This window comes from Ambystoma mexicanum, chromosome 5q (genome assembly GCF_040938575.1).
Source record: "Ambystoma mexicanum isolate Mex_15411 chromosome 5q, UKY_AmexF1_1, whole genome shotgun sequence".
NCBI classification, from domain to species: Eukaryota; Metazoa; Chordata; class Amphibia; order Caudata; family Ambystomatidae; genus Ambystoma; species Ambystoma mexicanum.
This window is the reverse complement of record NC_090933.1, coordinates 1,326,849,728-1,326,863,321: the sequence shown is the minus strand read 5'-3', so window position 1 is coordinate 1,326,863,321 and position 13,594 is coordinate 1,326,849,728. Positions and strand designations below refer to the sequence as shown.

Here is a 13,594-nt window from a genome sequence, read left to right as displayed (position 1 = left end):
AGAGGAGGACAACAGGGGTCATGTTGTAATTGCGGGAGGTGGGGGACATTATGTACGGGACTGTAGAATGCGACCGTCAGGGTATTTCCAGGGGCAGCAGCCCATGAACAATGAACCCGGGTAGCCCTTATGGAGCTCCAATGGGAAAGGGGGGGGGCACAGCAATCAGTATTGTTATGAACCCCAAATGCAATAGAGACAGCCAGCCCCACAACAACAGCAGCAGCAGCAACAACCACAACAGCACAATGCACCACAGCCCATGGCAAGACAGAACTCGGTAGGGAATACAAACAATAACCCTTTTGTAGCAGCTGCAAACGGTGCACCTGCACCAATCCACGGCGTGAGAGTGGTGGGTGATAACGTTTCCCTAGCACCGGGGCAGCAAAGATACCAAGATTAGGACAGCCCACAGGGAGCACTTGCGTGTCCAGTCCTACCCACCACCCTATTTGATGAGGAACCACTAGTGGCGGCAGAGATAGGAAACAGTTCATCTTTATGGTAGACTCTGGAGCAGAAAAATTGTGTCTTACGGAAGGGTGGTTTCCGCTCTCTGGCAGGAATTTGGAAACGCAGGGGTTCTCTGGGGCTATTTTAAAAGTTCCTTACACAAAAGAGCTTGATGTAACAGTGGGGGGAAACAGTGCGTGCACCCTTATTGTACTACGAAGACGCGCTAATCAACCTGCTGGGACGAGATTTACTCAGCCGATTGAACATGACCATAGCTTTCACCGAACGAGGGATAGTGTGCTCGACGCCGGGGGTATGCCCAGTACGAGCACTCCTGATAAGCACGACCATGAACGAAGTTACAGTGCGAGGGATCCCCATTGACATGGATATGTTTGTTTATGGAATACAGGTGTTAGCCAGAGTAGTACCTGAAATAACGCGAAAAGAGTGGAGAATACCATCAGGCTTCATATTCCGCCCAATCACACCAACCGATGTAGTGCCAGGCACAATTATATCTATAGACATTGAGGCAGTTCAAGTATCAAACAGATGCATTGTGGTCATAGGTCTGGACACGCAGGGACGCGAGTGGAGAGCTGTGCTATGCATAGAGCCCAACATAATGCTAAAAGACATAACTGATGAAGAATCGTTCACTGACAACGAGGGGGATGGAGAAATAATAACGGAAATAAGCATACCATGTGACATTATGATCCAGTACAGAGAAGTGCACAACCCACTTATGGCTAGCATAAAGGCCCCACTGACAATATTTGAGGAAGACATGGCCAAGGTAGCACCTGAAATTTGGACTACAGTGCCGCACGATGTGGGATTGTTACATGAGGCGACTCCCATAAAGGTAAAACTAAAACCAGGTGCCCTCCCACCCAGAGTGAAAATACCTTCCTCTGCTTTTTTGGATATGGGGTATCAGACAAACAATAAATACACTTCTAATCCAAGGTATCATAGTACCATCGACATCCCCATGTAACAGCAATTTTTCCGATCAAAAAAGCAAAAGGAGGGGCGTGGAGGATGATCCAAGATCTCCGCCCACTCAATGACGTCATCCAAAAAGAGTTCCCATTAGTGCCTAACCCGGCATCAATATTGTGCAGTATAACCAAAGAGACAACCTGTTTTACTGTAGTTGATTTGAAAAATGCCTTCTTCTCTGTACCACTTGCCCAAGAGTCGCAGTACCTTACAGCCTTCACATTAGGGAACAACAGATATGAACACCGCAGACTCCCATAAGGATATTGTGAAAGCCCAAGTATTTTCAATAGAGTACTACGAGAAGATATCGGTAACAGATGTAGAAAGCACCATTATACAATACGTAGACGATTTACTCGTCTGCAGCAAGACAGAAGAAGAGTGCAGAAAAGATTTGGTAACTCTGCTTAACGTATTGGCTGCCAAGGGATACAAGGTGGACAAAGGAAAGTTGCAATACTGCCTCGCAGACGTTGTATACCTCGGCCAGCAAATATCTAAAGATGGAAAAAGAATACTACCAGACAGAGCAGCTGCGATTAGACACATTGTCATACCAAACAGTGAAGGACATGCAGAAATTTCTCGGCATATGTAACTATTGCCGAGCATGGATCCTCGATTACGCAGCATACACACGACCAATGCCCCAAGCACCGAAAGAGGCACATAAAAGCAGGGCCCCAATAAAATGGACGCATGACATGATTGCCCAATTTTCCCGATTAAAAGACCTCATTGCAGATGCCCCAGTCCTTGCAAATCCAGATTATGAAGGGGAATTTTTCTTGTTTTCACACAGCAATGGAACACTCATGACAGCAGTATTGACACAAAAAACATTGCTAGGCCACAAGCCATTAGCATACTACAGCGGAACACTGGATCCAGTGATGCAGGGACACTTCGCTTGCGAACAGGCCCTCGCTGCAGCGGCTTTCCCTATTGAAAAAAGTGCCACGGTTGTGATGGGATGCTCATTGACACCATATGCAGAACACGCATTATTTGCAATCCTTGAAAGATCAAAATCAACCCTCACAACACAGAGCAACTGCTTACGAAATAATCATATCCAGCCCAAATGTACACATGGTCAGATGTAAAACAGTGAACCCAGCCACATTCATTACAGAGCCATGTACAACAGAAGACATGCAGGAACACGACTGTAGCACATATGAGGGAGAGGGCAATGACATTCCTAGTGAAAATGCCCCGACAGAAGGAGAGATCTACTTTATAGGCGGGTCAGCCTCAATAAACCCAGAGACAGGAGAGAAACATGTAGGGATGGCGGTGGTGCGCATGGAAGATGATACTTACGAAACAATTGTTCAAAAGCGCCTCCCATTACTCTGCACAAGCAGCCGAACTGACTGCACTAATTGAAGCATTACACACAGCCAAAGGTTGCGCAGTAACAATATATTCAGACTCAGCTTACACCACCACCACCACCACAGTTCATTCAGGGCTATCACGTCGGCGGAGAAGGGGATTCAGGAGAGCAGACGGATCCCCCCGTACAACATGCGACCTTATTAAACTAACTAATAGAGGCTTTAGCAGCGCCATCGGTAGTGTCAGTGGTCAAATGCCAAGCCCATACCAACAACACAGACGCTATCTAATTGGGGAACGCGGCAGCGAAGGAGGCCTCGTACTTCAATAAGGCACCAATACCAGAATGCATTGTAAAAACAGCCACAACAGAACAACCAGTAGAAGCGTACAGTAACACGCCAATAGCACAATTGATAGAGTTCCAGAGGAGAACCCCACCAGAAGAGCAGGAGCTGTGGGACAAACAGGAGTGTACGCAATCGGCCACAGATCTCATTTGGAGACAGGAAACAAAGGCAAGGTAGGGATGCCTGTGGAATTACTAGAGGTAGCATTCCAACAATTGCACTTCCCAGCCCATGTTGCAAAACACCACATCGCCTCAGACATTCAGGAGGACTGGTTCGTCCCCAATCTACACGAATACTTGTCTAAATTTGTGATTGAATGTACAACATGCCAAACTTACAATTCAGGAATGACGTGAAGAACCTTGCGTGGCACTTTGCCACGCCCTGCAGGTCCATTCAGAGAACTACATATCGACTAAGCCGATATGGGAGAAAGATGTATCAGAGCGAGATACTTGATTGTGGTGGTATGCCCCTTTTCACAGTGGGTGGAAGCAGGCCCCTGTCCCCATCCCGATGCGAAATGTGCTGCCAAGTTCCTCGTGCGAGAAGGGTTCTCGCTGTGGGGAATATGTGATGTCATACGTTCAGATAACGGCACGCACTTTGTGAATGACCTTTTCAAGGAAGTAACATCACTACTGGGGGTAAAACACAAACTATGTTCGATTTATCATCCAATGGCCAATGGGGTTGTGGAGAGGATCAACGGCCTGCTTAAGAGCAAATTGTCAAATTATGTAACACCCTTAAAAAAAAAAACCTGGATGTATTGTCTGCCCCTAGCACTGTTGCAACTCAGAACTCAACCATGCAAGGATCACCATTTGAGCCCCCACGAAATCGTGACAGAGAAGAATGCACACGCCGCTCTCCCCTGTTAGGAGAGCTTCTGATGCACACAGGGCTGCCACAGCGCTGGGGGGAAGAATTTAAAGAATACCTAACACAACTAATGCGCGCAGTACGCAGCAAATCGAAACAAATTGCTCCGCCATTTATGAAATGTAGCAACAGACATCACCATGCCAGCAGCAGACAGCCCAACTGGGCTGTTAATGCCAGGAGAGCAAGTCTACGTGCGTAGCTTCGTAAGAAGGTGGAATTCACCAAGGTTTCATGGCCCTTATGAAGTGGTGTATAGCACACCAACGGCAGTTAAGGTTAAGGGATTGAAATATTGGGTGCACCTCTCAGATGTGAGAAGGGCACGTAGTAATGCAATCCCTCAAAGGGACCCCGAATGCGTAGACGGTACTGCAAACACAGCATAAAATCGCAGAAAATGCTACTAAAAAGAGAAAATGAATTGGTTCAGCTAAATGTCTTTACGCCTCTTTTTACTGTATCTCTCTTTAATGAATTCTATTGTGTCTCTTATCCTTTTCTATTATCGGTTTACAACAACTTGAAAGCAACTGCTAATGACTAAATGAGCAAAGTAAAATATGATGAAACAATGTTCATGTGTATCTCTATATATATTATGATGACTTAACGAAATTGTCTCACCCACAGGTTGAACATGAGTCAACACGACGAAATGGCTGAGCGGGCTGAAATGAGAGATAGAACTAGGGATGCCATTAGGGCCAGTAGATTTAGCAATGTTGAATGCGTTATAAAATATACTGCAGTGCTCTTCTCAATAATGTTGCTTTTTATGATTTGGTATTACTATTTTTAGTAGATGAAATGCACAAAGGGGGGTGCGCGGCTAAAATGATACGACAAGGGTCTAAACTAATATGGACTGGGATGAAAACCATGTGGAAAGAAACGTACAAAATTGAGCCCAATAGTACAAATGTAACACCACATTATGAGCAATTGCATGCAAATATAACTGCTACCCCACTGTTGAGTGATGACATTACCGACGGAAATGAGCCCGAATGGAATGAATATGACTATTATTGGTCAACCAACCCCATGAACACAAGCACGCATACAGCACCAGAAGCTATCACATTTCCTATCAATATTACTACTGAATAACAGGTTACCATGAACAACAATAATGACACATGGTCTGGAATATTCCCCATACAGTACCAACGAGTTGGTATCAGATTGAAAGACAAGAGAAGGAGGAGAAAATGGGGGGCGGGAAGAAACAGACACAATATTTATCATGACCTACGGTTAGATGAGATAGAGGATCCCCGACACCCTGACCAATCAAACAAATGGTATTCAGACATGAGCACCACAGCAAAGCAGGCAACGAATGAAAGCTGCTACGTGTGTTCACTTATACCTCATGCATCTGGGACACCAAAAATGTTAATTCCACAGGAAATACCCTTGTCAGAGGCCCAATGTTTGATTCATCTGGTTCTGTGTAGGATAAGAAACACCTTCCAGGCACACACAGTCACCATGGAAAAATTGGTGAACGAGAAAACATGCACCAGCAAGGAGTGGTCTGCACCAAAGAACCGTTTTTCATCATAAAAGGGACGAGATATGCAGACAACAATTGGCATGATGAAACAATCGAATGCAAAGCGGAGGGGCTCCGAGGGCTGCCAGACGACACGTACAAATGGATAAAAGAAACGTGTGCCCCCCATCTGGTCACAACACATCGCCAAACTAACATGGGTCACAGCACTGGAGAAACCCATAAAAATTCAAAAAGAAACACTGCACGAACTTTGTTTCCATGGGGAAGGGAGGGTGAACACGGGAGATGTAAAAGGATGCAATAAGACAGTAATAATACCAGAAATGAGAAAAGGCACTGCAGCACTGATGGACACATACTGGATCTGTGGCAAACGAGCTTACCTGCATCTCCCTGCATCATGGAAGGGCACTTGTGCCCTCGCCACCCTCCACACAGCACTAATGGTGATACCAGAAAGCAACATTCAGCATACAACAGGACCTTCGGCTGGCAGTCCGGCAGCAGGGCAATCGGCTGAACCATCAACAGCGCCCGAACAGACAATTATAGAGCCCCCAGCATACAAACTATTGTCAGAGGACACATTGAAAACCAAGCTATCACGTAGCAAAAGGTCGTCCAATTATATCTCATCCGAATCATCAAAACTCCTTGCTGAAATCGTGCAGCGGTACAAGCTTTTCTCATCTGCATCACTCTTAGCACCAGGCCTCCAGGCACGAACAAACGCCAAGTGGTTGCAGATTGTGCGCTGGGAGCTCATCCAATTGGCCAACGACACTGAAGAAGGATTCAATGTCAAAAAGAGAGCTCCGTGCACTACTCCTGATGACAATGCAAACCAGATATGTCTTAGACCTCCTCACGGCGATGGACGGAGGTGTTTGCAAAAAAATTGGGGGGACCTGCTGCGCATTTGTGCCAACTGCAGATGCTGATAACGGGACACTTTCACACGTGATAATGGCAGTGCACAAGATAGGAGAAAGAATGAGAACCGAAAGTGGAGCGGACGACAGCACATGGTTCGACAATATGTTCAGTTGGATACCATCATGGGTGAACGTGGTGTAACGCTCACCTGGTTCCCCCGGAGGTGCAGGTCTTGATCTGGCGAGGATACTGTCTTCAGTGTTAGGCACAGGGTTCGTTTTGCTCCCGGACTGGGCCCCCTTCCCACCGACAGTTTAAGCTGGAGAGTGAGATGTCTGCAAGGGTAAACCAAGGTATTAGTGTTTGGAAGGTTCGGAAAGTTCCTTGCCCCTCTTGCCCTTTCTTTCCCCGTGGAACTGGGTTGATATTGCGCTTACCTTATATAGGTAAATGCCGGGCTCTCCATCCTGCGTCTTGTGCAGGGGCGCTGGGTCTAGTTGCTTCACTGGATGCGAGCTCTGCCTCTTGATAGCAGAAGATTGCTGAGAGCGAAGATGCCGTTAATGCACGAGCGTACATTTAAGTAATAAAGTTCCTTTTTGATTGTTCTCTTCTCTTTCAAAAGTCTTAAGTATTTAAAGTCTATGTCTTTTCCTTTTCAGATGCTGTGGCGATGAAGATTATCCTTCTAATGGCACGCAAGTATAAAGACTGCGCTAGCGCTGTAGAATGCACCGTAATGTCTCTTTTGTCTTTGCAGGTGCCGAGGTGCAGCGCGAACAGATTGGAAGCGAACGTAACACAGGTAAGCAGTCTTGTAACTGAGCGTTACTAACCGAAGTATCTTGCCTTGCAGGTGCCGGAATGCAGCGCGAGCTGAGTTGGAGCGGGCGAAACACAGGTAAGCAGACTTTGTAGTTAAATATTACTGACCGATGTTCTTTCTCTTTGCAGATGTCGGATGCCGGAAGAGAAAGGCAGAAAAAGGCGCTTTGGATGCTGCCGTTGGATTAGGTAAGTAGATTCGCTGCCTTTACTTTAACCTAACCTGTGCCTTTGTCTTGCAGGAGCTGCTGAAGTCTGAAGAAGACTGAAGGTTGGATCCCAGCAGGTTATTTCGTATTCACAGGATCTGGAGGTTTCCTGGAGCTGACACAGTGAGCGTCCTGCTGCAGATGCAGAATAACGCGAAACCAATCAGGTGTGGTTTAAATAGCCTTCTGTAGTGCTTAGGCGTCTTCTTCCACGGCCCCACCCAGGTAAGAAAAGAGTTCCAGATTTCTAGAAGAGTTCCTGTGTTCTGCTTCCAGGGAGTGGCTCCTGCTCCACCCAGACAGAAAAAGTAGTCCCAGGCAGAGAAGGATCAGGAGACCAGCTAGCTGGTAAGTAAGCAGCATGGTCTGCTACAGGTAGGTCCACCAAGCACCCTTATCTAATATGAGCCCGGCGCTTCCAGTGCCGGGACCAGTCACCATCATGAGCCTGGCGCCACGACAAGGTCCAGAAGGTCCCAATAGGGACTGGCTGGTTCCTGGGATCAGAGTCATGGGCCTGCTTCCAAGGTCGTGGGGCAAGTCCTGACCCCTTGGAAGCAGGGATCATGACACGTGGCAGCGAAAATACTCATTCCATCATTGTCTTTTTGCTCCTAATATTCTGTGTGTGCCAACTGGGACTACGATGCTGTGAAAAATAACATGCCTAGCTCAGCAATGATAACAGTGGGCTGACAGACAACGGTAGCTACTATGACAGATGCACAAGTACAAACTGGAGAATACACCACACCGCAATACAGAATGACTGCCCTCTACAGGCAGTATGGGGACAGGGTTGACAATTTACATCACACTACCATTAAAGAGCCAAAGGAATTGCAATGGTATAAAGAAGTATGGATAGATTTGGATGGGGATGGTGGGATATACTTAATGGGCACCCAGAGGAATATGCAAGAGGAGGTAATAGCTTGAGAAGTGTGTGCAGAGCATGGTTGCCAATAAGGCACCCCCCAGCTTGGGATGAGGCTGTTGCTGAAGCCGAGTACTACCGAAGGGAGAATGAAAAGAACAAGGTAAAATGATTTGTTACTTTAGATGCAACGAAAGGGGGGAATGTATGGGACCGAGGCCCCTCTCATCGTACACTCCTCAGTACAAGGTTTGGACCACGTGCCTCCAGTAGTGGGTTCGCCCCTTGCCTTTATGTAATGTTAACCACGGTTGACAGCTGCATAGATGGGACCACTGAGAGGAAAGGGGCATCCATCTTTTGTCATCTTTATTATACTCTGACAGATACCATATGGACAGTCACCCTTCACCCCTATCCTTAAGAAAGCCACCACAACAGCTAACTCCAATCAACCGATAAAGTTGGCCGAAACACTACAGTGTCGATCTGTGACAACGCCTTGTCTCATTTTTCTGTTTGTACATATTGTTGTGTGTTTTTTTTTCTTCAAAACCCATGGACCACTAGTAGTCCTGGGTAGCACTTACTCGTGTTTGTATTGAAATGTCCATTTGTTCGCTAGAGAATGTGCACTAATACGAGGAAAATAACCTCAATATTGAAGAGGTTGGTACTCAGAAGTACCCCCCATTGATAAAGTGCAAAACCTGTCTGTTCACTGTCTTATCAGTATGCTATTCTTTTGAGATTAAATAAATGAATCCAAAATCTTGCTGTTTTGATCTCCCACCCTGATTTTTTTTCATTATTACGGTTTACCTATATATGCTGCCCACTTTCATGTAATTTACTACATCAAGATTTTACAGTGAGGCAAGTGTGGGTATGAGCAAGAGATTATTTCTGAAAACCCCCGCAGGTGGTACCATAACACAAACGTCAGGTTACTCTGGCCTAAAACCACGACCCTTAATGCTATATTTCACATAAAGGCTTTGTCACATCAGTGATTGAGGCCTTAAAGGAGGAGGTCCATCCCGCACCCCTCCTGCCAGGATGGTGCGATATCAGGATTTTAGATCCCTCACATAGCACGTCATGCAGAATTCGGCACGTGTCATGACTGAATCATGCTACTGTTTGGAACAGTATCTGAAGGGTGTGAGCTGCGAGGACTTGATGAATTCCTAGGCCCAGTTGATGGAGCCACATCTTGGAGCTTCACTCCCAGGTCAATTTGTGGGAGAGTGCTTCAAAGTGGGTCATCAGGAATGCACACGGGACACTAGCCAACAGGGGATCCTAACACCCAACAATGCCAGTTGGTCATTTTATCTCACAACTGGCGACAAGAAGTTAATAAATAAGAGATGCAGATGATTTCAGGAGCCTGCAATACTCAGATCACCCGACTTGCTAACAATTAACAAACGTGTGCAAGTGACTCCCCTTCCTTCACAATCACGACGGCGACCATTTAATTCACCTCATGTTGAAACTGCTCTAGCGGGTGGGCAGGCAAGGGGAGTGTGTGTCTGTGATACTTCCACACTCCATACATCCATTCCATTGACTCTACCACATGCCCTCAATACCCCTCCAGAACGCTCACTCATTCATTCATTCATTCATTCATTCCTAGAAACAAAACACCCCCCACCAAAGTGCAGATCTGGTGTTCTGTTTCATTCAGTCCCTCCCGATTAAGGCTTTACCATCAATCCCTTGTTCCCCGGGTGATCAGAACAACCAACACTAGGTGTAGCTACAAATGGGCCTATTTAATTCACTTTTAAAACTCACTGCTCCACACCCTATTGAAAAGTGCTGAGATCCACCATACAGGTCCAATAGCGAATTACCAATTGAGTTTAATAGGATGGCACAGAGGAAAACATAACATACTATGTGTATTTTTAGAATGTACCCAGCTCCCCCACACACACTGATGTATTTTGGTGTCCTAGACAGAAGGTAACAGATGTTCATTGTTACAAAACTCAGAGGCTCATTCTGTCAATCTTGGATGGAGGGCTGGGTGGACCTGCAGGAGTGACTATGAGATCACATAACCATGGATCCTACCAGAGAATGCACTAGTCCACTGGGCCACAGACCTGGTCCCTAAACCTGCATCTGGACACCACTTCCAGGAAGAGGCAGGAATGGAGATAAGATAGGAGAGAAGGAGACATGAAGGGTACAGGAACGCAGGGTGGGAGACCGGCTATCTCAGAAGCATAGAACAACCTGTGCAGACAAAAACTACAGCCGTTATTTACCTTTTGGTGCCTGTGCTTCTTACGTTCTGCAGAGTAGGATGATGCAATATTGTGTTTAGATCTAGAAATGGAAGACATTATTACATTATTATACTACAAACGCAAGACATCCTATAACGATATATAATTGAAACATCCAAAGAGGAGCTTCTATTCTCTCCCTGCCCAGGAATGCACCGTCCATCACATACACAGAAGACAGGACTGGAGGTTTATGAAGAACAAGCAGAGACAATGTAAATAACACTTGGCCAAAACAGATGATCACTTTCTCACTAAAAGAGGAGTGAATAGTCGCTGGTCTCTCACCCACAGCAAATGATTCCCCAAAGATTCCTTAAGACATATTTCACATTTAAAAACGTAGCATTTGAGGTCCCAGGGAGATTAAGAGGAGCCCATCCACCCAGGACAGTTACTAGTCCAGGGCGAAACACTACCATGCGCCCCCTGCGCTCGGCATGCGCGCCACTCCCCAACTACACCCCACAGTTAAGTAACTCCTACCCAATATCAATAAATCACTGCTATTCAAATGAAACAGGTTTTATTACATTGCGAGTCAAGAACTTCGCAAAAACGCAAAATGCTAGCATGGGAGTTTACAGTACAAGTGCGCCACTTTGATGAGTTGCTTCACTGTGCAACTAGTAGTTTTTAACATTGTTGCTGAATAAATATCCTTTCAATTGCACACAATTTGCATTGCATTTTATCAACAACCCCCCCTCCCCACTTATTGGTACTATAAGCCTGCCGCAATGTATTTTGCAACTATGGTCCACTTGTATATTGATATTTTATTTGTATCGCGCTCGTACACAAGTGTTCCAGAGCGTGACAAGGGAGAACAAAAACACCACCACTCATCATCCTATGTACATCCTTAAATGTATCTTCGCTGCCTTCACCACCGCTTGTAACCCGTCCGATCGACTGACTCAGCCATCATATTAATAGTTGCGATAATAAAAACACAACAAATCCGCCATTCTGATAGTGATACCCCCTCCAATCACCTTCTCAACCGCCAAAGACTGAACCTCCCCACCTCCAGTCGCTTGACCACTACCTACCACAACCACCTGCTCGCCCGCACCTTCTGAACTGTTGCAGCTGATGTTATGACTCACCTTAGTGCTCACAACCTTACAGGCCTCCACCTGTTTAACACACCCCCTAAAATAAGAAACATGATCTCTACCACAATTTGGTGTACATACAGAGACAATCCTTAATATCATGGGGACCACCACACCGTCTCTCCGTCCTACAAGATCGCACCACGTGACCATACTCCTGACACTTATAGCATCGAGGGGGGGGGGTTTCAAAAGGCTTCACCCGAAACCGCAAAAACACATGCACCCCCACCCCCTGCAAACCCCAGAGTCCCCTTGCCTCCCAATGCATCACCCCCCCCCCCCCAAGGAGCAGGCCTTACGCCATCTTGCACCCCCAGGAACCCCTGCAGACCCCAGGGTCCCCTTGCCTCCCAAGCTCAGGCCTTACGCCATCTTGCACCCCCACCACCAGGAACCCCTGCAGAGCCCAGGATACTCTTGCCTCCCAATGCATCACCCCCCAAGGAGCAGGCCTTATACCATCTTGCACCCCCAGGAACCCCTGCAGACCCCAGCACACCCTTGCCACCCATGCATCACCCTCCCAGGCGCAGGAGTTATGCCACCTTACACCCCCCATCTCCAGTAGCCCCTGCAGATCCGACCACAGAGTACCCTTGCCTCCCAATGCATCACCCTCCCAGGTGCAGGCCTTGGGCCATCTTGCACCCCCAGGAACCCCTGCAGACCCCAGGGAACCCTTGCCTCCCAATGCATCACCCTCCCAGGAGCAGGCCTTAGGCCATCTTGCATCCCCACCCCCCAGCAGCCCCAAGGGTCCCCTTGCCTCCCAAGCCCCCACCCTGCACAAGTGCAGGCCTTAGGCCATCTTGCACCCCCAGGAGCCCCTGCCGACCCCGGGGTACCCTTGCCTCCCAATGCAGCACCCTCCCATGCTCAGGCCTTACCCCATCTTGCACCCCCAGGAACTCCTGCGGACCCTTGCCCCCTCAATCCCCTACCCTTCACAAGCGCAGGCTTTAGGCCATCTTGCACCCCCCACCACCAGGAACCCCTGCAGAGCCAAGGATACCCTTGCCTCCCAACGCACCACCGTCCCAGGCGCAGGCCTTCTGCCATCTTGCACCCCCAACACCAGAAACCCCTGCAGACCCCAGGGTACCATTGCCTCCCAATGCATCACCCTCCCAGGCTCAGGCCTTACACAATCTTACACCCCCACCACTAGGAACCTGTGCAGACCCCAGGGCAGGGTACCATTGCCTCCCAATTCATCACCCTCCCAGGCGCAGGCCTTAGGCCATCTTGCATCCCCACCCCCAGCAGCCCCCAGGGACCCCATGCATCACCTCACCCAGGCGCAGGCCATCTTGCACCCCCGGGAACCCCAGCAGACCCAAGGGTACCCTTGCCTCCCAAAGGTCTTAGGCCATCTTGCACCCCTAGGAACCCCTGCAGACCGCAGGGTCGCCTTGCCTCCCAATGCATCACCTCACCCAGGCGCAGGCCATCTTGCACACCCACCCCAGGAACCCCTGCAGACCCCGGGGTACCCTTGCCACCCATGCATCACCCTCCCAGGCCTTACCCCATCTTGCAGCCCCATGAACCCCTGCAGACCCCAAGGTCCCCTCGCCTCACAATGCATTACCCTCCCAGGAGCAGGCCTTACCCCGTCTTGCACCACAGGAACCCCTGCAGACACCAGGGTACCCTTGCCTCCCAATGCATCACCCTCCCAGGCTCAGGCCGTATATCATCTTGCACCCCCACCAAACCCCTGCAAACCCCAGGGTACACTTGCCACCCAATGCATCACCCTCCCAGGCACAGGCCTTATGCCATCTTGCACTCTGT

At 48.1% G+C, this 13,594-nt stretch overlaps 1 protein-coding gene across 1 annotated transcript in view; it reads right to left on the bottom strand.

The window, feature by feature from the left end:
* Positions 1–13,594, bottom strand: part of LOC138498074 (zinc finger protein 182-like) — a 65,704-nt gene that overhangs the window by 20,187 nt on the left and 31,923 nt on the right. The window contains exon 3 of the mRNA XM_069621923.1: positions 10,653–10,713. The gene's annotated coding sequence lies outside the window, so the exon portion shown is untranslated. The remainder of the gene's footprint in view (positions 1–10,652; positions 10,714–13,594) is intronic.